The sequence below is a fragment of the Euphorbia lathyris genome, chromosome 7, assembly GCF_963576675.1.
Source record: "Euphorbia lathyris chromosome 7, ddEupLath1.1, whole genome shotgun sequence".
NCBI classification, from domain to species: Eukaryota; Viridiplantae; Streptophyta; class Magnoliopsida; order Malpighiales; family Euphorbiaceae; genus Euphorbia; species Euphorbia lathyris.
Window position 1 is genome coordinate 79,557,071 of NC_088916.1, and position 25,423 is coordinate 79,582,493.

General features: G+C 33.8%; 1 long non-coding RNA gene across 1 annotated transcript; it reads left to right on the top strand.

The window, feature by feature from the left end:
- Positions 1-540: 540 nt before the first annotated feature.
- Positions 541-24,766, top strand: LOC136235805 (uncharacterized). The gene is made up of 11 exons (XR_010691936.1): positions 541-780; positions 875-976; positions 2,306-2,508; positions 21,667-21,884; positions 21,968-22,234; positions 22,347-22,754; positions 22,840-23,118; positions 23,869-24,046; positions 24,134-24,232; positions 24,337-24,440; positions 24,569-24,766. It is a non-coding gene; the product is annotated as an uncharacterized lncRNA (long non-coding RNA).
- Positions 24,767-25,423: the final 657 nt, after the last annotated feature.

Consider the following 25,423-nt stretch of genomic DNA (forward strand, 5'->3'; position numbering starts at 1 on the left):
AACATCAAATACCTTCTTCAAATGCCCATATACCTAAAACATTAAAAATGCTTAAATCCCAATGATCATCAAACAACTAAGGCTTGAATTTAAACTTTAATTTTAGAATTCTTTAATGTTTACTTATACACAAGGAAATAACTAAACATGATGTGTTATTCTATTAGTATCTTATTATACCATCATTACAAGAAAAATGATTTTTAACGAGAAAAAGTTAACGAGAATAATAAAATATTCTTATTAAAAGCACAATCACAATAATTATAATGAGAATAAATTATATATTTTAGTAATACTCACAAAACAATTTATTTGTTTAATTTTATTTTATTTTATTCTCATTAATATTTATTTTTTTTACCAATTATTAGATTTAATTACTTATTATTCTCATTATATTGTATTTTATCTTAATGTTAATAAGAAATATTATCCTCACTAATACTTTCTAATAATTTTCCCCAAAATATTACCGTCAAACCCTTCCCCCCAAATATTTCTAATTCGACAAAAAAAAATTTGGAGTTTACCGCCCCCTTTCCTCAACCCTTATTACGGCCCCTAATTTACAGACCTACCATTTCTTTCCTTCAAGCACAGATATCATCAATCCTTATTCCTTCAACCCTTGTGAAAGCATATGTTTTACCCAGAATGTGTGATGGTAGGCACTTTCATTTGCTTTGATGGTGGAGGCTTTTTCCCCGCCCTAATGGACAGCAATCTCTTCCAGCATTGATTGGTCGACTGTGATCAAATTTTCTGCTATCGTTACATGTATTTTCTTGATCTAGTGTAAATCATTCTGAACCAAGATGTTTAAGCCCTATCTAAATCTCTTTAATCTATTTCTTCAATTTATATTCTTTAGGTGTTACTGCAAGTGGTTGATCGCGTTCCAGATCTGATTTTCTCCATGCTATTTTTATCTGCTGATCGCTTTCCAACAGACCTAATTTGTTGAAGTTAAGGAGTGAGTGCATGTTTTTTTCCATGGTTAATCTATTTCGTGTCTGAAATTAGCCAGATATAGCAACTTGGTCCAAGTTATACATTTTACTTAATTATTTAATGATGTTGATTGCTGTAAAAGAGTTGTTGCTATGATGTTCAAACCATTGGTTGCTCAAGGTTCTGAATTTTTCAGATAGTATTATTGTGCAAGATGTGTTTATGCTGGAAAGTAAGTGGTGCTATTTATATATGAATAATTTCTGGTGGGTAAATCAATTTGTTGCATATTTTTGTTTGGCTAGATATCTTACATATTCAGGCTGATATATACTTGAAAACCCAAATTTAAGATGAAGAACCATGTGTGATAAGTAAAGGTTAGTTGCATATACGAACAAATATATCTTAACTTTCATGTGAGGAAGCACCTTGAGTTCATTTGGATTGCTGGGTCCAAATCTGTGTCATGTTGCAGTGTCTAAATCCTACTCGACCACCTATGTTATCTTAGTTTGAAACATGCCTCAGCTTAATTAAATGACTTAATTGTTGCTGCTCTGTTTTATGTTGTTTCAAATTGTGTCAAAATGATTTTCCTAAACTCTATATGTTTTATGTATGTACTTGTTCTCACATTGATCTATATGTTAGTTGAATAAGGTAAGTTTCTAAGAGATGTTACAGCTTAGGATGATCTCTTTCATGTTACACATTTGTGGCTTTCTATCGACTAGTTTTCGTCCTATATCTGAAAAATGGACTCTTGTGCTAGAAAGTTCAGCACATCTCTTAAATGAAACTTTTGAAGGAAAAATGGTTGTCTCACAATAATCAAAAATCACAAAGATTACCAAAAAGGTTAGGAATACCAGTCCAGAACTGGTTACCAATTTTGTAAATAGAACAAGAATACCAGTCCAGAACCGGTTTTGTTTACAGAACATGACCACTTCTGTAGCATAATTGGTAACTAGTTATGGACTAGTATTGGATCTGAGTATTGCTCATCATGCTTCAATTTGGATTATTTGGATGTCATTAAGTTCTTATACTCACCTGCTTAAGAGCATGATACTATTTTTTGCTTCCATTATTGGCACATTCAAATAGCTATAATGGTTCTAACTTTTATAGCTATAAGTAATATGTATCTCCAAAAGTATTAGTGCTTAAAAGTTCCAATTCGTGGTAAGAATAAACCATTGTATAACCACTTTTAGTACTTTGGAAATTTAATTAACTGAGAATGTTATTTTATCCCTCATTGAACTCCTATGATTTTCTTGTTTAATAGTTATATTTTGTTTGAGATTTTTTTTAATTGAGCTCTTGTTCATAATTTCTCCAGTAAACGACCCTGATTCAAAATGTGTACCAGTTTCAACTTTGATGTGAGCTCCTTGTCTAGTTGGGTCAGTTTATTTACAAGGAGCATGGCGAAATTCAATACTAAAAGGTCATGTATTTTGAAGGTGTTCCTGCACTAATTCACCAAACTGGAGTATCATTGGATGCAATCTTGGACCTTGCATCAATTTTTAAAATTGGCAGGTATGTCAATTCAGTTAGTTATATTAAATTAATGAGAAAGTTGATCTTTGTTCTTAATTCTAAAATACTTCCATACATGTACATATAGAACCATAGCTTCAATATTCTTGGCATAAGGCTTGTTTCCCATTACTTTGCCGTTTTTCTTTTTGTAGTCTAATATTTTCACTACTTAACTATATCAAAGCTCAACTAGGTTCATTGCTGATGAGCGAAGAGACCGCTAACTACAAGGATCTCTTCGCTGCTACTCAGGGACAAGTGTACCCCATCGTATCAAGTAATAAATCTGGTTAAGTCCAAATATAGAATCCATGGGATTTATACCCACAAGTATTAAACTACTCGGTTCTATACGTTATCTAAGCGGTGAATACTTTAGATTTGAGTTTGGGTGATAACTATAACTACTCCTAAACTATGGGTGAAACAGATGTGTACAGTTCAAACTCTAATGAAGTGATATGGGTAATGATAAGTTACAATACACGACAAACAATATTTCGGAATATATACAAGTAACAATTTACTCTTGCAAAGACGATTATCTATAAACCGAACAACTCCGTGAGGTTCTTAGATCGTGATTCCCTCTTAAGGCGACTCTAATTCTTAGGTTCAGAAAATAGGGCCCGTAAGTTCCGTGGCTTGTCAATTCCTACGGTTTCTGGTTTGTCACTTCCGGTAAGGCAACTCTCCACACTTAATCTTTTGCTAGTCCCGAGCAAAATTTCACTGAATTTATTCTTTAACTAATCTCTTTATGAAAATAAAACATATATCTCTGTATTTACTTTTTAAATTAGTTAAGCCGAAAAGATTAACTTCGCATGGCAAATTTATACGCAAAATATCAAACTAACTTAGTATAAAGGCGATATATCATTCGTCTTATATCTTTATTTTAAAACTGAAGTATTCGGGACGAAATAAGCACGCATGTTATTGAGTCTTTCGCCTCAAGGCATTTCAAAGCACAAAATTTCCTTTCCCAAACCTAAACTAATATATGGGATATATTAAATGAATAAGTACTTGGGTTAATTATTTGCTAGTTACGCCTGAGATAAGGGTGGTCTTGATCGTAACCTTATACCCTTTTTATTTGCTTTGTGTTCGCTTAAGAGGTACCGACCATACCATGGGTGGACGCAATCGTTACTTTAAACTTAAACATGCTTATTATTTTGCTTTTAAACGTTCCTTTCATACCTCGATTGTGATAAGGTTGGTCTCAATCGTGGCCAAAAGTAAACGGTACTTAATTTTCTTCCCTTTCATACCTCGATTGTGATAAGGTTGGTCTCAATCGTGGCCAAAAGTTAAGAATCCAACTAATTGATTAATTAATATGAATTATAAAATTTAAATTGTAAATTGGGAAAAAGAAAGATAACACATTCATCCTATATTGACTTAAAATTCAACATGTATTATGGCTAAAGTTCCTTAAAAACTTCAATTGGTGTTAATGTAAGACGAAATCAAACCGAGCTAAAATTGTTAGTTCAATTTAATGCCTATAAACCTAATTGAAAATTTAAAAATAAGATTTATTGTATCATGAATTTATGATATAAAATAGAGATAAAATAAAGAATTTTATTAACTTAAATACATTCACTCGAGACGTTTTTACTTAAAATCGTATCGGAGATTTGTGAAATTTTTTTTAAAAATTATTACCCGTATAGAAATATCATTTCTAACGATAATGATAACCTAAAAATAATCATAAGTTAAAATACTTTAAACATATAAAAATGTAACGTTATGAAAAATAATGTTAAATAAATTGTGTTGCAATATATGTTGCATTTGCATAAAACAAGTGTTGCATTTGAAAATGTTGCTTGAAAATTATTTATTCTTATTCGTTGCATTTATTCGTATGTGTAATAAAATGATATATGCAATATCTCCTCCCACACTTAATTTGGACCATGTCCTCATTGGTGCAAAAATGATAAAACACGAAAAATTGTACGAAATAAAGCATACGAAAAGAAAATATATAAATATGAAATGGATTGTATCCAACATAAATAGAAATTAAAATTGTACCAAACTTAATCAAAAATAACATAAAAGATAAATGAGTTGAGAAAAGATAAGATAAAATCTATTCTTATGAAGGTGAACCCGGTGGAGACAGTGTGGTCACGACGTTGTGACGATGGAAAAATGATAATAACCGGCATCATGTATTAGCATCCACCTCGGTAATCCTCGAATGCATCTTTAGATTGGTCTCAACAATATCAGCTAACTGCAAATCCATTGACGGTTGTGTGCATTCATTGAGTTCAAAATTTGTTGCAATTTAACTTGATTATCAAGATTGTGCTCATCACCAACATGCCCTTGTGCATGTGTTTGGGCATCAACATGCTCCTCCTTCACACTTTTTAATACATATCGGCATCCCCAACAAAATATCTGCTCAGCACCATTACCATGTGAACGTGAAGTACCAACATTGAACTTGCAAAACTAGCCATCACTGGCTAACCATGAAATGAATGTGTAAAATTGCGGCATAATCCAACATCGGAAAATTATTAGGAGTAAGTGATTGAAAACTGCTCCACAATACTCGTAGCATCCAAAACAAAACCCGTAATCAAAGTACGCATAGTAACGTGCTTATTGGTTGAAATAGAAACATGGTTAAAATTGTCAAAAAGTAATCCACTGCTATCTACCACGAAAACCAACGATCTTTAATAAGCGTGCTAGTAGCATTCTTGGGATGAAATCCATCCAAACTAGGCAAATTATGTCCAAACCGAATTGCTTTGAAAATTGATGGCTTAACAATAAACTATTTTGTATGATATCCAAACTAAAAACGCATCTCGACATCCCCAACTTCATAAATTGGAACCTAATTCTGAAATATAATCCTCTCATTCCTTTGTAGCATGGGAAAGAGTAATCTTCTTATGTCTAGGCATTTGGAGGGTTAGGCTATGAAGGTTGTGGTTGGGAAAGAAGTATATTGGGTAGGCAAAAATTTGGTAAAAGTAAAGGTGATATGGTGTGGAATTAATTGTACTAGGAAGAGTTTGGATTGTGTAATTGGGAAAAATAGGAGGTGATATAAGGTTTGTGTAAGGGATAGGTATATATAGGTAAGAATATAGGTGTTTAGGAGTTTAGTGTAGGAGTAGGAAAAAGTTGCAAAATTGGATAAATTTGTGCCTACAGGTCGCGTATCGCGACTAAAAACCCCGTTTTGATAAAATTCCTGTGCAAATATGACCTATAAATGAAAACATGTATACCGGAAACTTAAAAACACAAAATAAAACATTAAAATGCAAGGAAAACCAAAGGTTTAGCCTTGATAAATTTTGAGTAATGAAACATTTAAAGCCTTAAAGGAATAAGCAGTGAATGGAAACATTAATTCACATAAGTTTAAAGGAATAAGCAGTGGATGGAAATTAATCTTCTAAGAGATAATGAACGTAAGTCCATGTAGGTTTTTATTCATGCTTAAAACTTAAACATGAACCTTATTCAAATTAAAGTAGTATTCAAATAAAGAAACATTTAACCTTAAACATTAACCTTATTCTAATTGATACAGATTTATATGAAAAATTGTATGTTTTATTTTAATAAGTTCATACTGATATATGCAAAAATCAACACGATATAAGTTCATAATTTCATAATTAAAATTAAACTCAATGATTGCATGAAAATGAAAATTTATTATCATGTTCAATAGTTAATAATGATTATAACTTATTAGCATTTAAGATATATATGTACAGATTCATTTGCTAATAGTGTATAAATTTTAACAGACATAAACCAGAACATAAGATTAAAGTATGAAATGAATTTGAATTCTTATTGCAGGAACACATATTTACATAAATCAACAAGAACATATATACAAGGAAAATAAAAAACAAACCTATATACAGAAACAAACAAATAGATTAAAAGTAAGCAAAACAAATTATTAATCACTTATTCATATTAAATCTGAAACATTGAAACTTATGCAGATTAATGAAATGATATACAGAGTCATTTTAACATCATATACACATTCATGTTTGAAGGTTATACTGTTCCACATGAACATATATATAGATTCATTCAAATAAGTTGCATGGTTAACATATACTAATAAAAAATAACCAAAGAATCAAAGTTGATATGTCATCAAAATTTACAAACATATGTATAGAACAAAACTTAGAATTATCATATAAAATGAATGTTCATGAACTTGTTCAATAGTTATTAATGATTATAATTAATGAACATGTAATATATATGAAAAGTCAGATGTTCAGAAACATTTCTGAAATGGATACAGATTCAAAATAATTACAGATTTATTGTAAAAGTTATACTGTTTCATTTAAACTTAGATTTGGATGTATTCGTATAACTTGTATGGTTAACGTATTTTAAGCAAAAAGAATCAAGAATCAAACTTGATAGTTTTATTAAAATGAGAAGACATATATACAAGTTACAGAAAGAACAGACACAAAACAAACCTATATACAAACTATATATAACAAATAGGTTTATAATATCTTCGTTCTTCATCATGTGTGTAAATGGGAAACGGTGCACCGTAGCATTCTGATAAATCAGGACGCTTGTTGTGTGCAGCAGTAATCTTCTTGGAAGATTTATGCTTGGAAGTAATGGTTTTGAGAAAAGGAAAAAGTCTCTGGAACTTTTTTTTTTGAAAGGTTTGAGAAGAATATCAGATTTTGTCTGAAAGAGATGAAAAGTATGGAAATCTGATCTTCTCTAATTATTTATAATGATGTTAGGATGAATTAATGTGTCTGTTGGTGGCGAAAAGGTGCAAATTCACACCATTTGAACATGAAGAATCTTAATTTTTGTGAAATATTCAGCAATGGTGCATGAACTGAAGAAGAAAGAAGAGATATAGGTCCGATATATGCTCGTCTCGCGACCGTGAATGGCGATTCTCGGTCGCGACAAGTCATTTTCAGAGAGAAAATCTCTCTGAAAATTTCTTGATTTCGCTGAAGTTACCGAGAATTATTAATTCTCGGTCGAGAATTTCGATTCTCGGTAAGTTTAGAATTTTTTTTTTCCTTTCCCTTGAAATTTTGGAATCCTGAATTCTCAACTGAGAATTCATATTCTCGGTAAGTTCAGAAATTTTACCTCCCTTCCTGAGACAAACTGAGATTGCTGATTCTCAACTGAGAATCCGGAAATCTCAACTGAGATTCTTGGGATTCATATATACATATTGGTTTCCTGAAAACTAATTAAAAGCAGGTCTGAAATAAATTCTTATTGATTTTAAACTTGATATACATATCTAAAAACTAAAAACTAAATAGAAATAAAATCATAAAAATAAACAAATGTAAATTAAATTTAAAAACAAGTAAAAATGAAAATAAAACAACAAACAAGATTAAAGATAAACAACATAAGGTTTGAAAACGAAGTAATTAATTTTTATTGAATACGTCCACGAATTCAATTTTCTCGAATTGGAGCGTCTTCGTACTAAAAAAAAAAAATTTATCAACTAAATATGGACTTGTCCATTTTAACTTACCTGGGAATAATTTCAAGCGGGAATAAAAGAAAGTAGAACTATACCCCCAACTTTGAAATTATCATTATATTATTTCTCTTTTTTTAGCATTTTTTTAAGCGCTTTTTTTTTTGCGTTTTCTCAATTTAAGGATCTAATGATTTCGGTTGAATGCCCGAACTTCTGGTTCTGGCCTTAAACAAAAACTACGTACATTAACTGAAACTTTCAAAACTATATTAAAAGTATACAATTTCTTCCTGACGGATAAGATAATTTCATCGACTGTATTCCTCATTTCCGTTTTTTGATATATCTGTTTGAGAAGAGTTGATCGGTTATTTCTTGGAGAGATAAATGTAAGTGTTTAAGGAAGTGATATGAATAAAGAAAAAGAAATTATTTGGTTTTAATGTAGGGTTTGTATAAATTTGTTCACAAAGAGAAATGATGTTTTTGGCGAAGGGTTAAGTGTATAGAAAATAGGTAAAGGTGTTTGAGAAAAAGGTAAATTTCTTAAAATTTGTTCACGTCTGACATCCTGTTTCATAAAAAGGTAAATTTGTTCACGTCTGACATCCTGTTTCATAAAATTTTCTTTTCCTTCTGATGTATCTGCTAGCCAAATTTCTTTTCTGTAGACTCCTTCTGTAAATTTCATTGATAATCAAATCTCCAGGTTATCTTTGAAAAAACTTGAATTTTTTATCTGCAAACATCTAATTGCAAACGTTAAATAACAACGAGGATTTAGTCCTAGTGACCATCCTCAATAAATAATAAAAACTAGAAAATAAATAAATACATAAATATATTATAAACCAAGGTTCGAAATAAAACACGAAAAATATAAATTTTTGTTAAAAATTAGGCGTTCCCCGGCAACGACGCCAAAAACTTGTTGAGCGATTTCCGCAAGTGCACGGTATACGCTTGTAGTAATAAAAGATATCGATCCCACAGGGAACGTTTTTTAACAAAAACTTATTTTGAATCAATTAGATTTACTTTTAAGGTTTATAATATGTAAAATCGTTTAATTGGATTTGGTTTTGAAATTGCTAGAATAAGAATTAGATTAGAGTATGACAAATGTTAGAAAATACTTCTGATTTAGGGATAAATTTACAAAACAGAAACGTTTAGTTCTTTAGAAAAGTAAACAAATGTATTCGTTTGCATTAAGCAAAGAAAACAACTTTAAACTTTGTATAAATTATAATGATGAAATAAACGTCGATTCCTCTAATTTTAGGGCTTTGAACTGCAGTCAATCCTCCTACGGTCGGGTTAGATCGCTACCTTAACCAAATTGATACTCTACTGGTGATATCAATTTGCCTAAGTGTTCAACAAAGTTTCCTTGTAAAGATTTTGAATTTAACTACGTTTTAATGAAAACACCAGAACTCACTTCGGATCATTTACCAAAGTGCTACATAAAAATCTATCGAATAGAATGAACTTTATTAGATGAAATATAAATTTGATACAAGTTTACAGAGAACAAGAAGCATGGAAACTTTCGACGACTTGCAAGTGAACGGGTTGTCAATCCTTTCCTTGGGTTTCGTTAGAGTTTGTCAGGCTCAGGGGCGGATCCTCTACTAAATCTTCTCGCTGTAACTTCGTAATAGAGATACGATCGGCTACTACCAAAATGTAAACTAATATGAACAAATCTAAACTCTACTGTGTTTGTAATTATTTAATAAACAATGTGTGTACATCATATTGCTTTTTACAGAATCGAGCTTCTAATCTCTGACTAATTTCTGAGTCAGAGTTTCTGCATAACTCATGCACTAATCTTAAAATCTAACTCTCTCATTATTATTTCAACTCTCAATCAACTCTTTATTTATAGATGTTGAAGAGTCGTGATTGAAGTGTCGTGTCCGTTGTGAAGGGTCGTATCCTCTGCGAAGAGACGTTTCTATCCACCCGAACGAACACGTTTTTTGGAATTTAAACATGTGTATGTTGTGCTGCAAAAGCTGCTGATCTTACCGAGAATGGAAATTCTCGGCTGAGAATGAGGAACTGATTTTTGGTCTTTGGAACATAAAGGAGAGATGCTAGGATTTAGCATGTCACGACCGAGAATTTAGGATTCTCGGTCGCGGCCCACAATTCTCTACCGAGAATTTGGAATATTCTCCCATTTCTGACTTCGTTCTTGTCTTCCTTGTATCGGTGTGCTGATTTCTTCGTCTTTTGGCTCCTAACTTAGGGTTTTTCCTTCGTTTTTGACCTCTTTTCGTTCCTATTTGGATTTTACCAAATATTTAGGTACCTTGTATGAAAGAAACATATTCGAAAGTAAAAGTACTCTAAAATAGATATAAACAACATGAATTCATAGCAAAGCTGATGTAAATATTAATGATATTTTATGTATATTTTGGGCTTAACAGCAACACCTATGTGAATCCTAGTGGATTTCGAAGTTCATAATAAATATCAACACATATGATGAAATTGAAATTATAAATCATATATTATAACTGTGGAATGCATAAATGCGGAATACAACCAAGTCTAGCACATAGGAAGAGTACAAGCTAATTAACAAGTAAAAAGGGAAGAAGAATCAGCCTTTAGGAGGAAGGAGTTGCAGCTGCAGCAGAAGGGTACCAAGCGGAGTACCAAGAGCCGGGGGTGCAGGCTCAATTCCAAGCTATGAACATGATGATGGCAGAGATGTGGGATCTCAACCTCCGAACCTACAACATTGTTCAGTAGATGGACCAACGGTTCACCAATTTTGAGCAGAATATGGATCAGAGGCTCACCGGTCTCGAGTACATAGTGGCAGACTACTACAAGCGCTATAGCATGGCATGGCCATATCCCCTGGCCGATCAGTAAGTTGTCTTCTCCACCCTAACTTTTTGCACATGTGTTTTATGGTTTTAGATGCAATGTTGGAACTTATTGCATATTTTAAGTGTGAGAAGGATGGGTAGACAAACTTACAAAAATTTGTATAAATTTTAAATTTTTGTTACGTCGTGTCCAGTTTAGTTCAGCATTTTCGGGTTTTGTTTATGCTTTATTTATGTTTTTGCATGTTTAGGACCTAAAATCGTAAACCTCCTTCGAATCTAAACTTCGTTATTTGTTTCTAAGGGCTGGGGACCGAATCTAAAATTGCATGACAACTAGTTTAGGTGTAGGACACAATCCTTGTATCTATAAAAGCATGAGCTAAAGTTTGCATTTAGACCCTACTTTTGAAGAAATGCTAAAATCAGTACTTAGGTAGATAACTTAAGAATTGAAGGCATGCGATATTGAACTCGAGTTTGGGGAGAACTAGTAAGCACAAGTTTGAAACCCAAGAACTGTGAGTTGAATTTGAGCCCAAGAGCGAACATCAAAAAGCTCTTTTTCTTGACATTTTTGTGTGAATGCTTTGACTTGTGGAAAGATTACAGATTTTGCACCTAATACTGAGTTGAACCTACATGCAATGATTTGAGATGTTAAACGATGAATCAGCCTCATTAGAACTAACCTTTTTCTTTACCTTGTTTTTTCTTTTTCATCCACTCTAGGAAGCCCATTTGAGCCTATATTTTGTACCTTATAGATTTTCTTTCGTTCTAACCCAATTTTTGCAAACTATCACTTAGTTTGTTACCTAACCCGAGTTTTTGCAAAGCTCACATTGAGTCTTTGTAGCGCTTTCTCTTTGTTTATGGCTATGTCGGGATTCAAATCATTGGTGCCTCAAAGATCACTATAAAAAAACCAATCCATCACGTGAATCAAACAAGACAAACAAGCAGATCTTCATCAAGACAAACTATTGAGTGAATACAAATTAGAAGCGATGTCAAAAAGAAAAAGCAAGTCCTTACACCAACTCCAATCATTGTGTAAAAGTCTAGAGTGTATTCAAAATGATATGATAAAGTGATGCACGAGATTCAAAATAAGGAATAAAGCTTTATTATGCTTATTGTTTGTAATAACCTTAATTTTGGGTATGTATATATAAAATAATAGTATTATGAGTAAAATAAAATTAGATTTCAAAAAAATTATTAATTGGATATAATATATTATTATTTAAAATTTTATCTTATTTCTAAACTTTAACCACTACTTTTGAAAACCTAGCCTGTATCAAAAAGAAAAAAAAAACTGTTTCCTCTTTCTCTTTCAAGAAAGCTGCCGCCACTCTCTTGTTCCCCTTTACGTTTTTTTTGAAGGAAAAACTAAAACCTCAAGTTCTGCTGCATTTTTTTTTGACCTTCTATGTGCTAAGCCAAGGCTATCAAAATCTATATAGGTAAGTCTAATTATTCTCTACAATATTATATGTATTCAAGGTTGTCTTTTTCTTTGTAAATTGTTCCTCAAATCCCATCTTTTCAGAGACATGTCTTTTCTAAAAACTCTTAAGATTTTGAAAACTGTACCCAAATTGATTTTTTTTTTATTTCTTTTCTTCTTTATGGAACTATTAAATTTACTAGCTTCAACCCTATCTTTTCCCGTAGACCCACCTTCTCTAGGTTTGTGCTTAGTAATTCATTATGTTATTTTAAAAAAAAAAATATAAAATTGTAAATGTCTTTGAACCCATCCATTTTTTATTTATTATATATAGTAGTTTGGTTCATGTAATTGTTTGTTTTGCTGGGTTTGGTTACTTCCCTGCACAATTTCTTTTTTTATAAATTAATCTTAAATTAGGGGAGTTGGTATTGTTTGTATCAATTATCCTATTACCTACAAATGATTAACTTCCTTTTTAAAGCCTTCCATATTTTACAAATGCTATGCCTTACATATTTAAATGAGTGATTATTCCATTGGTAATTTTTCTTCCAAATTAATTCCGATCAAATTGGTTTCTCAACATATAATATTTTATAGTCTTTAGTCAAGTTTCCAGATTACTTGAATTTTTTTGTAGAATTTGAAATGTCTATTATTCATCCCCTAAAGCGATAATTGTCCCCGTTAGTTTAGACATGATTAAGATTAGTTTACTCATTCTCAATTGTTACTGAACCAATAGGAAATTCTGATATTCCTCCCGTTGATTGAGAGACGAGTTGTCGGGGTTGGATTTCTGCTTAAGTTCCAGGTGAGTGGTAATTACAGTACATGACACGATTTGATTGAGATATCAGAATGGAAACCGTTTATCAAAAATTGGCATTTGATCGTATGTTTTCCTTTATAAAAGCGTGTATTTGAACCTTTATGTTTACTAAATATCCTTAGTATTAGAGCGTATATTCTGGGAACATGCCTTTATAGTTGATTTGTTTTACTCTCAGTTCCAAAGAAGTTATTAAAATTTGATTTGATATGATCTGTACTTTCTGATACGCGATTCATCGCAGTTATTACTTTTATTTTTGAAACCTGATAATTTCTTCAATCAGTTATGATTTTCTGATTTATATAGGTATACTATATGTTTTCAAACTGGTACAAGTGCTCAGTATATCTGTATCTGTTATCTGGCCTCTCACCGATCTTCATAACATTAGGATTTTGAATTTGTCTTCGAGTCATGATGTCAGTTGTCAGTTTTGTCGTCAGTCGTGTCAACATTAGAATCATGCATAAGATCGGTGAAGGCAATTATCTGTTATCTGTATCTGTTATTGGTAGCGCTTACCATTTATCTGGCCCTGGTGGTGTGCAGTATCACCACTCTGTTACACTGTACCATGTGTTTTAAAGCTTTTGTCTTATTTTCTGATTATACTAATATTTGATATTTTGAAAGGTTTCAGTGTTATGTTTGACAATTGATTGTCAGCATTTTGGAATTGATTATCTTATATTGCCCATTTAGTTTAACTGATTTTGAAATACTATATTTTGAACTATATTTGTCATGATTTAGAAGTGTCAACTTGCCTGCCTGTTCCCTTTCTGTTGTGTGCTGTAGCTACTACTCACTGAGGTTTTCGCTCGTATAGACGAAAATCTCATACCACGTTGAATCTTTTTTTTTTCAGATTAAGGTCCATGTTCGTGAGGTAACCCTTGGATTGATGTTGAAGGAGATTGCCTAATAAATTAGCTTTATATTATCTTTAGAGAATTTTGATTTTTGAGGTTTAGACTTGCACATTTGATTCTTTTAAGGTTTATTCATGTAATTGAGACGAGTTTGATATTCTGTTAGTAAATTTTGGAATTTCTATTAGTTCAGAATTTAGGCTAGCATAGATTAAAGTTAATTTAATTTATGCGCCGGTCATGGCCTGGTTTGGGTCGTGACAAAGGTGGTATCAGAGCAAGGTTTGGGTTCTTATAAACTTACTGTATAGGATTCACGTGTTCTGTTCGTACCCCTTATCTTGCATATCTATCTGGGTCTTCCTATTTACTCATTTTCAATACCTCATTTGCTAAAGTGTCTAACTCTGCTGCATGGATAGGTAATCATGCCTCCTAAAGGAAGAAAAAGAGGCAAGAATACGGTTAATGTTAGTACTAGGAGTAGGGTGACCGTTGAGAATTCATCTCAGCTTGATGGGGGAGCTTCACACCCTATTGGAGGAGCAGCTCCAGCATCTGAACCAATATTGCAACCAGCTGGAGGGTCATCTGAGCCCACTCATAGAGCTTCAACCTCTCAGCCTGCTCAAATATCTAACACTGATTTAGCTGCTGGATTGCAAGGAGTCTTTCAAGCAGTTGAAAGGCTAACAAATGTGGTAGGTGAGAACATACAACCAAGAACTACAAGATCTGCTATGCCTAATGATAGAGCACAATTACAGGATCTCAGTGACTTCTTGAGGTTACTACCTCCAAAGTTTTCGGGTGAGGATTCAGTAACCGATCCTATGGATTTTCTAGATGCTATGGACAGATGTTATGAGGTTTTGGGATGCACCAGTGTTAGGATGGTATTGTTAGCAGGGAATCAGTTACAAGGAGTGGCACGTAGCTGGTATCTTTCCAAAAGAGGGAATGGACTTGATAATGATTTCCTTTGGCCACAGTTCCGTGATTCCTTCTTAGAGAGGTTCCTTCCTCCTAGTGTTAAGGAAGCTAAAGCTTTAGAGTTTGAAGTGCTGAAGCAGGCTGGTATGTCTGTGAGTGAATATGAAATGAAATTCACTCGACTTGCTCGTTTTGGAGAGCATCTTATTCCAACTGAGGAGAGGAAGGCAAGGAGGTTTGAAAGGGGACTTCGAGACAGACTGTTAGATCGAATTGCTCCTCTACGATTGTCTAGCTTTGAGGAGGTGGTGGATCGGTCCAGGCAGATGGAGATGTTTGATGATCAGCGTAGGGCTCGTGATCAGAATAAACGTGCTCGATATGACAACCAGAGTGGTCAGCATAGTAGGGGAAGTAACTATTCAGTATCTCATGGGTCTCATTCCTTACCTGGTCAAGGAGGGCAATACTCCAAGAATAATCAGAGACATGGTCAGAGAGCTCAGTCCACTGGTACTCAGAATAGTCAAAGTTCCTCTAGATCATCATTCCCTACTTGTCAGCTTTGCGGTAAATTCCATGGTAACTCTCCATGCCATCGAGCAACTGGGGCTTGTTTTGGTTGTGGTCAGGTGGGACATAGAAGAAAGGATTGCCCAAGCAGTAACACAACACTAGCTGTGAGTCAGGACACAGGTTCTGCTCCTTTTGTTACTCAGCCATCTTCTCAGTATGGTGGTAGAGGCCAGAGTTCAGGAGGTCGAGGTCAGGGTGGTCGAGGTCCCAATCCAGCTCCTAATCATGCAACAACAGGTCGAGGTCAGTCTAGAGCCTTTGCTCTGACACAGCAGGATGCTCAGGCATCTAATGCAGTGGTGACAGGTACCATTTCTGTATGTTCATTTGATGCTAGAGTTTTGATTGATCCTGGTGCTACACATTCCTTTGTTTCTCCTTGTTTTTCTATGAAATTTGGTGTACCACCCACTATGTTAGATTGTCCGTTATCTGTGGCAACACCTATAGGAGATGTCCTTGACATAAATCTAGCTTTTAAGAATTGCTTAGTAAAAGTAGGGGAAAGGGAACTCTTAGCTGATCTTGTATTACTTGAAATGTTAGATTTTGATGTGCTTTTGGGAATGGATTGGTTAGCCTCATATCATGCCTCTTTAAACTGTTATAGCAAGTTAGTAACTTTCAAAATTCCTGGGGAGATAGAATTTCAATTTCAAGGAGATCGTAGCATGGTTCCTCATAGTCTTATTTCTGCTATTGCTGCAAAAAGATTGTTGTATAAGAACTGTGAAGGGTTTTTAGCTTATGTTAAGGATACTCAAGTAGAGGGTGTCGAGTTGGAGAATGTTGATGTGGTGAATGAGTTTGCTGATGTCTTTCCTGAAGATTTGGCAGGTTTGCCACCTGAAAGAGTAATCGATTTCTGTGTTGACTTAGCACCCGAAACAAGACCCATATCTATGCCTCCTTACCGAATGGCTCCTACTGAACTCAAGGAGTTAAAGGAACAACTGCAAGACTTGCTTGACAAAGGGTTCATTCGCCCTAGTGTCTCTCCTTGGGGTGCTCCTGTGTTGTTTGTGAAGAAGAAGGATGGATCAATGAGATTGTGCATTGATTATCGACAGTTGAACAAGGTCACAATACGTAACAAATACCCTCTTCCTCGAATTGATGATCTATTTGATCAGCTCCAGGGTGCAAAGTACTTTTCTAAGATCGATCTGAGGTCCGGTTATCATCAGTTGAGGGTTAAAAATGTCGACATACCTAAGACAGCTTTCAGGACTAGGTATGGTCACTATGAATTTCTGGTGATGCCTTTTGGTCTCACTAATGCTCCTGCAGCTTTTATGGATCTAATGAATAGGGTGTTTAAGCCCTTCCTTGATCGTTTTGTGATAGTGTTCATAGATGACATTCTGGTGTATTCTAAAAGTAAAGAAGAACATGAGCAGCATTTGAGGCTTGTTCTTCAGACCCTAAAAGAGAACCAGTTGTATGCTAAGTTCTCAAAATGTGAATTCTGGTTGGATAGTGTCGCATTCTTAGGGCACGTAGTATCCAAAGATGGGGTGAGCGTTGATCCGAAGAAGGTTGATGTCGTTCTTCATTGGCCAAGGCCTAGTTCAGTGTCGGAGATTCGAAGTTTTCTTGGGTTAGCGGGTTATTATCGACGTTTTGTGCAAGACTTTTCTCGAATAGCTTCTCCTTTAACCAAGTTAACCCAGAAGAATGTGAAGTTTCAGTGGTCAGAAGCGTGTGAGAAAAGCTTTGAAGAATTGAAAGTTCGTTTGACTTCAGCACCAGTGTTAGCTCTTCCATCTGGATCGGGGGGCTACACAGTGTTTTGTGATGCTTCAAGGGTTGGTCTGGGTTGTGTATTGATGCAACATGGTCATGTGATTGCGTATGCTTCTCGCCAATTAAAGCAACATGAACAAAATTATCCAACTCATGATTTGGAAATGGCAGCAGTGATCTTTGCCCTGAAGATATGGAGACATTACTTGTATGGGGAGACATGTGAAATTTTCACTGACCATAAAAGTCTCAAATACATCTTTGATCAGCGTGATTTAAATTTGAGGCAGAGAAGATGAGTGGAGTTTCTCAAGGATTATGATTGCACAATTCAGTACCATCCAGGAAAAGCAAATGTTGTAGCAGATGCTTTAAGTAGGAAATCTCTGGGTAGCTTAGCTCATCTTTCCGTAGTGAGGAGACCTTTGATTGGTGATATTCATGAATTGATTGATCAAGGAGTAGAATTTGAGGCAACATCTGAAGCGTTGGTAGCTCATTTTCGTGTTAGACCTATTCTATTAGATAGAATCAAAGCAGCGCAACAAGAAGATCCTCAATTGTGTAAAGTTAAGGATGATGTTTGTCAGGGTAAGGTTCAAGACTTCATGATTGGTGATGATGGAGTTCTTCGTTATGGGACTAGACTGTGTGTTCCTAGTGTTGATGATTTAAAAAGGGAAATTTTGGAGGAAGCACACTGTTCGGCTTATACAGTTCATCCTGGTTCCACTAAGATGTATAGAGATTTAAGAGAGTTATACTGGTGGAGTGGAATAAAAAGAGATGTTGCAGACTTTGTTGCTAGATGCCTTACTTGCCAGCAAGTCAAGGCAGAACATCAGAAACCGTCTGGGTTGCTCCAACCATTACCTATTCCTGAGTGGAAGTGGGAGAACATTGCTATGGACTTCGTGGTAGGATTGCCTCGTACTAGGGGAGGGTATGATTCCATTTGGGTGATAGTCGACCGTTTAACTAAGTCTGCTCATTTTCTTCATGTGAAGATAACTTATGATTTTTCTAAGCTTGCTCAATTATACATTGATGAGATTGTTAGACTTCATGGAGTTCCAGTCTCTATCGTGTCAGATCGTGGTGCTCAATTTACTTCTCGATTTTGGAAGAAATTTCAAGAAGCGTTAGGTACAAGACTCCAATTTAGCACAGCGTTTCATCCTCAGACCGACGGTCAGTCAGAGAGGACTATTCAGACTTTAGAGGATATGCTTCGAGCTTGTATCTTTGATTTTGGCCAAAATTGGGATCATCATTTGCCTTTGGTAGAGTTTGCTTATAACAATAGCTATCAAGCTAGCATTGAGATGGCACCTTACGAAGCCTTGTATGGTCGTAAGTGTCGGTCGCCAATTTGTTGGGATGAGGTTGGAGAAAGGAGACTCACTAGACCTGAATTGATACAATTGACTTCAGATAAAGTTCGTGTTATCCGTGATAGACTCTTAACAGCTCAGAGTAGGCAAAAGAGTTATGTTGATCCGAGGCGCAAGAATGTGGAATTTCAGGTCGGTGATCATGTATTTCTGAAGGTCTCTCCGATGAAAGGAATCATGCGTTTTGGCAAGAAAGGAAAATTGAGTCCGCGTTATGTAGGCCCGTTTGAGATTATTGAAAGGATTGGTGCAGTTGCATACCGTTTAGCTCTTCCACCTGATTTCTCTAAGGTTCACCCGGTATTTCATATATCGATGCTTAGGAAATATATTCCAGATACTTCCCATGTTTTGAAACATCAAACTATACAAGTTAGAGATGATCTATCATATGAGGAGCAGTCTATAAAGATATTAGACAATCAAGTTCGGAAGCTGCGTTCAAAAGAAATTCCTTTAGTTAAAGTTCTTTGGCAAAACCATTCTAGTAGTGAAGCCACTTGGGAGCCTGAATCTGCAATGCGAATTAGATACCCTCATTTATTCGATGCGTCAGGTTAGTCTCTTTATAATTTAAATTCAGGGACCAAATTTTCTTTAGGGGGGAAGAATGTAATAACCTTAATTTTGGGTATGTATATATAAAATAATAGTATTATGAGTAAAATAAAATTAGATTTCAAAAAAATTATTAATTGGATATAATATATTATTATTTAAAATTTTATCTTATTCCTAAACTTTAACCACTACTTTTGAAAACCTAGCCTGTATCAAAAAGAAAAAAAAAAACTGTTTCCTCTTTCTCTTTCAAGAAAGCTGCCGCCACTCTCTTGTTCCCCTTTACGTTTTTTTTGAAGGAAAAACTAAAACCTCAAGTTCTGCTGCATTTTTTTTGGACCTTCTATGTGCTAAGCCAAGGCTATCAAAATCTATATAGGTAAGTCTAATTATTCTCTACAATATTATATGTATTCAAGGTTGTCTTTTTCTTTGTAAATTGTTCCTCAAATCCCATCTTTTCAGAGACATGTCTTTTCTAAAAACTCTTAAGATTTTGAAAACTGTACCCAAATTGATTTTTTTTTTATTTCTTTTCTTCTTTATGGAACTATTAAATTTACTAGCTTCAACCCTATCTTTTCCCGTAGACCCACCTTCTCTAGGTTTGTGCTTAGTAATTCATTATGTTATTTTAAAAAAAAAAATATATAATTGTAAATGTCTTTGAACCCATCCATTTTTTATTTATTATATATAGTAGTTTGGTTCATGTAATTGTTTGTTTTGCTGGGTTTGGTTACTTCCCTGCACAATTTCTTTTTTTATAAATTAATCTTAAATTAGGGGAGTTGGTATTGTTTGTATCAATTATCCTATTACCTACAAATGATTAACTTCCTTTTTAAAGCCTTCCATATTTTACAAATGCTATGCCTTACATATTTAAATGAGTGATTATTCCATTGGTAATTTTTCTTCCAAATTAATTCCGATCAAATTGGTTTCTCAACATATAATATTTTATAGTCTTTAGTCAAGTTTCCAGATTACTTGAATTTTTTTGTAGAATTTGAAATGTCTATTATTCATCCCCTAAAGCGATAATTGTCCCCGTTAGTTTAGACATGATTAAGATTAGTTTACTCATTCTCAATTGTTACTGAACCAATAGGAAATTCTGATATTCCTCCCGTTGATTGAGAGACGAGTTGTCGGGGTTGGATTTCTGCTTAAGTTCCAGGTGAGTGGTAATTACAGTACATGACACGATTTGATTGAGATATCAGAATGGAAACCGTTTATCAAAAATTGGCATTTGATCGTATGTTTTCCTTTATAAAAGCGTGTATTTGAACCTTTATGTTTACTAAATATCCTTAGTATTAGAGCGTATATTCTGGGAACATGCCTTTATAGTTGATTTGTTTTACTCTCAGTTCCAAAGAAGTTATTAAAATTTGATTTGATATGATCTGTACTTTCTGATACGCGATTCATCGCAGTTATTACTTTTATTTTTGAAACCTGATAAGTTCTTCAATCAGTTATGATTTTCTGATTTATATAGGTATACTATATGTTTTCAAACTGGTACAAGTGCTCAGTATATCTGTATCTGTTATCTGGCCTCTCACCGATCTTCATAACATTAGGATTTTGAATTTGTCTTCGAGTCATGATGTCAGTTGTCAGTTTTGTCGTCAGTCGTGTCAACATTAGAATCATGCATAAGATCGGTGAAGGCAATTATCTGTTATCTGTATCTGTTATTGGTAGCGCTTACCATTTATCTGGCCCTGGTGGTGTGCAGTATCACCACTCTGTTACACTGTACCATGTGTTTTAAAGCTTTTGTCTTATTTTCTGATTATACTAATATTTGATATTTTGAAAGGTTTCAGTGTTATGTTTGACAATTGATTGTCAGCATTTTGGAATTGATTATCTTATATTGCCCATTTAGTTTAACTGATTTTGAAATACTATATTTTGAACTATATTTGTCATGATTTAGAAGTGTCAACTTGCCTGCCTGTTCCCTTTCTGTTGTGTGCTGTAGCTACTACTCACTGAGGTTTTCGCTCGTATAGACGAAAATCTCATACCACGTTGAATCTTTTTTTTTTCAGATTAAGGTCCATGTTCGTGAGGTAACCCTTGGATTGATGTTGAAGGAGATTGCCTAATAAATTAGCTTTATATTATCTTTAGAGAATTTTGATTTTTGAGGTTTAGACTTGCACATTTGATTCTTTTAAGGTTTATTCATGTAATTGAGACGAGTTTGATATTCTGTTAGTAAATTTTGGAATTTCTATTAGTTCAGAATTTAGGCTAGCATAGATTAAAGTTAATTTAATTTATGCGCCGGTCATGGCCTGGTTTGGGTCGTGACATTGTTGAAAGTAATATAAACTGGTTATTATGTTTTGTTTTCTTAAGAGGGAGTTTCAAATTGAGGAAAATGAAGAATATAAAAAAAAGTGTTACAGAAGTGTTGTAGGGCATGGACGGGATTTAAATCAAGATTGGTGAGTGGCTGGATCAAATGTTCAAGGCCAATGCCCGAAAATAAACGAATGCCTTATGAAGAATATAATTTTATTTCTAAAGAGGTGTCAGATGAATTTGTGAAGATACATAGTACGGAAGAAGCTAAGGTACATATATGATTACGATTATAATTTTAAGTTATAATTGTATTTATTTATTGTTATTAATCAATTTTTTATTTTTCAATTAGGAAAAAAGAGAGAAAGCGAGACGTAGTCAGTCTTTCAATAAATATCCTCATCATTTGGGGCAAAAATCGTATGGTGAAATGGTGCCGGTTTGGCGTGAACAAGGGTTGTTGGCCCCACTCTCTATCTCATCTATGAGTTCCTCCGATTCAACAGTTTATAATGTGTCAGATAGGACTCTTGCATGGATTCTTGCAAGATAAAAAAGAGACGAGAAAGGAAATCTGTATGTGCCTAATAAGGAAACATGAGAAGTAAAAAATAAAGTTGTAAGTATATAAATACATGTTTAAATATGTCAATTTTTTTGATTGATGTATAGGTTAGTAAATTAGTTGTAAATCTGTTTACTAACTTCAGTTGGAAATTAATTTCATGTAGGATGAATGGAAACAGAAACAAGTTGAAGGGGAATTTGTGCCTAGTAGGTTAGATGATCACCTAAATCGTGCTCTAGATAAGAAAGACCGTCATGGTTAGGTACTAGGATATGGTGGTGGTGTACCCGTTTCACTTGTGTTTGGGCCGAATACTCAATGTAAGCGAGTTAAAGAAGTCGAAGTAGAGGAAATAGAGAGAAGAGTGAGCCAATGGATGAGAAATGAGATGAAAGATGAGATGAGATCGGAGATGGATGTTTTGTTTAACGAGAAGTTGTTGTTATTTGCTAGACAAACAGGTATAAATCTAGCAAATCAAATGATGGAGGTAGAAACATATAGCCCAATCGCTCCACAAGTTCCTAGTAGTTGTCATTCAGGGGGTGTTAGTTCTTTGGCAATCCAAGAGGTATTGTATTTATAAACTTTAAGTTGATCATTACTTTTTCAATTTGATGTTATATAATTTTTTTAAAAATCTAATATTTTTCAAGATAAATGACAAGGAACCTCATTCATGTTGGCTAGCATTGTTCATGAACGATCCAATGGAGAGAGTTATTATTGCAGATGGTATGTGTTACCTATAGATGAGTATTATTCACCACAAGTCCATCCCTCCCGAAAATGTGAGAGTGAGCGTTGATTGTGTTGTAGAGCAATATAAAGATGTTCCCGTTCCCGTTCCAATTGAGTGGATTAAGAAACTTCATCAAGCTCATGGTACTTTTGTACAATGGCCAAAAGAAATGGTTGATCTTTCAACTAATGAGGTAACTTGTCAATACAATTCTTATAGTGTGTAATTATATCATCTACAATGTTTGTTAATATATATTTCTACTTAAATTGTTATTAGGAAACAATACCAAAAGATAAGTGTGCTATAAGGAATAAGGTTGTAGATTGTGCTAAAAGTAAAAATGTTGAAAGTGGGCATGGCACAAAGGGACCATCTACAAAACCGAAAAAAGCCTTTGTTTATGATAATGAGTTTCAACATTTGAGTCAGAAGTGTAAGAGTATGTACTCTTCGTTGTCTGTTTTTGTTGAATGTCAAATCATTTCAATGCCGTTTGATAAGAATATTTTTCTATATGACACTAACAATATTCCTATCATGAGGGAGGATATCATGGAACTTCTCAAAGGAGATTGTCTCAATGTTCCAATGTTGCAAATTTTTATAATGTAAGATATATAATACTTGCATTTGCCTAAAGTTTTAATTTAATATTTTTTTGAAATCTAACTGTTACTACACTATATGTAAGGCTCTCTGTGATGAAAATGCCGACAATTTAAGTTTTCAAAATTCCTTCGGATTCATGTGTCCGAATAGGATTTCAGCATGTATGCAAACAAATAAGTTTGATGATAGTACGACATACATGATAAAAAGCGATGCAATAACACAACTTCAAACAATTCATCTTCTGCCCGTACCACGAAGGGTATAAATATTTTATTTATGTTTTATTTGAGTTGTATTAGTTGATTATAATATTTGATCGTACTTGTAGGAATCATTGGCTTCTTTTAGTCCTTTGCAATAGCAAAAGTGAGGTTTATGTATTTGATTCTAAGCGGCCACCTCCGACAAAAAAGCGGTCTCTAATGATTAGGTTGACACTCTCCAATGCTTTCCGAATCTACAAGTCATTAGGAGCCGGAAGTACATTGACATGGAATGACGCAGATGTATGTATAATTTTCCTTATAAGTGATATTTAGCATATGCGTGCATCATGCGATATTTATTTATTTTTACAATTGAAATACATGTAGTGTGCTCAACAAAAAGCGTCAGCTGAGTGCGGATACTATGTCATGTGGTACATTCTAGAAATAGTTAATTCTTACCATAATAGTGAGAAACTAACTAAGGTATCTGTTGATGTTAGTTGTCATTTCTAATTTATCAAAATACTTTTAATTGTGTATGCTAAACAATCTTGAGTATTTACGCTTCACGTTTTGCTTTTGTTAAGGTTCTTAAAAGAAGCACACCTTATTCCGAGGATGAGATAAATGTCGTTAGAGATATTTGGGCGACGTATTTTATAACCAATGCGCCAATTTAAGATTCCGTGAGGTTATAGACTTTATTTTTCATAATTCAGTGAGATATTATATATTGTTGCTTCCATTTATTCTGTTTTATTTAGGAATGACTTTGCTTATAATATTAATTGTTCTTGTTTCATAATTTTTAATTGACAGGTCGTAGGATTTTGCTGCAATTTGAAAGGTTGATTGTACATTCTGTGTTTTGTATAAATGTTTTTAGGATTCATGTTAAAGCTAGAATGAAGTCATTCTCCTTTTTGTAAATATAACAAACTTCGTAGGATTTTGCTGCACTAGAATGAAGTGCTTTTGTTTTTTTGTACCAAAAACTTGGAAACAAATGGTATAGTTTTATCCGTGTAACCTTTTTGTTCTTATGAAACTATTAATTTGTTACAAGGTAATGAAATGATGCAATATTGATCTAATATATTTTTTCATCAAATTGAACAAATCTGAATACAGGATACTGAAATTAAATTCTGAAAAAATAAATAAATTCATTTGTGCAAATAAATTCATTATTTGCATCGGCCCTTGAAAGGACTGATGCAAATAAAGAATCATTTGCATCGGCCGTTGTAAGGGGCCGATGCAAATGATTGTAACATTTAACGTGGCTGACACAACATTTGCATTGGCCCTTACAAAGGATCGATGCAAAAGATGTGCCCATTTGTGTCAACCTCTTTAAGGGGCCGACGCAAATGATCACCTCATTTGCATCGGCCAGCGGCCGATGCAATTGCATTTGCATCGAGGGCTTTTGCATCACGCTTCGGCCGATGCAAATGGCCCTTTTTCCACCAGTGAAGGTATGCTCTTCAATTCAATTTTGCCTAAATTTGACTCACGATATTTCAAATAACCATTATTGTCTTGATTAATGTTAGTCTATTATCTTTTCTTATTTTAACTTGCAATTTCCTGACATTCTCAAGAAATTTTTTGTATATGAATAAAGAATAATAATCCAAGTCAAAGATGTGTTTAATATAGTAAAGATAT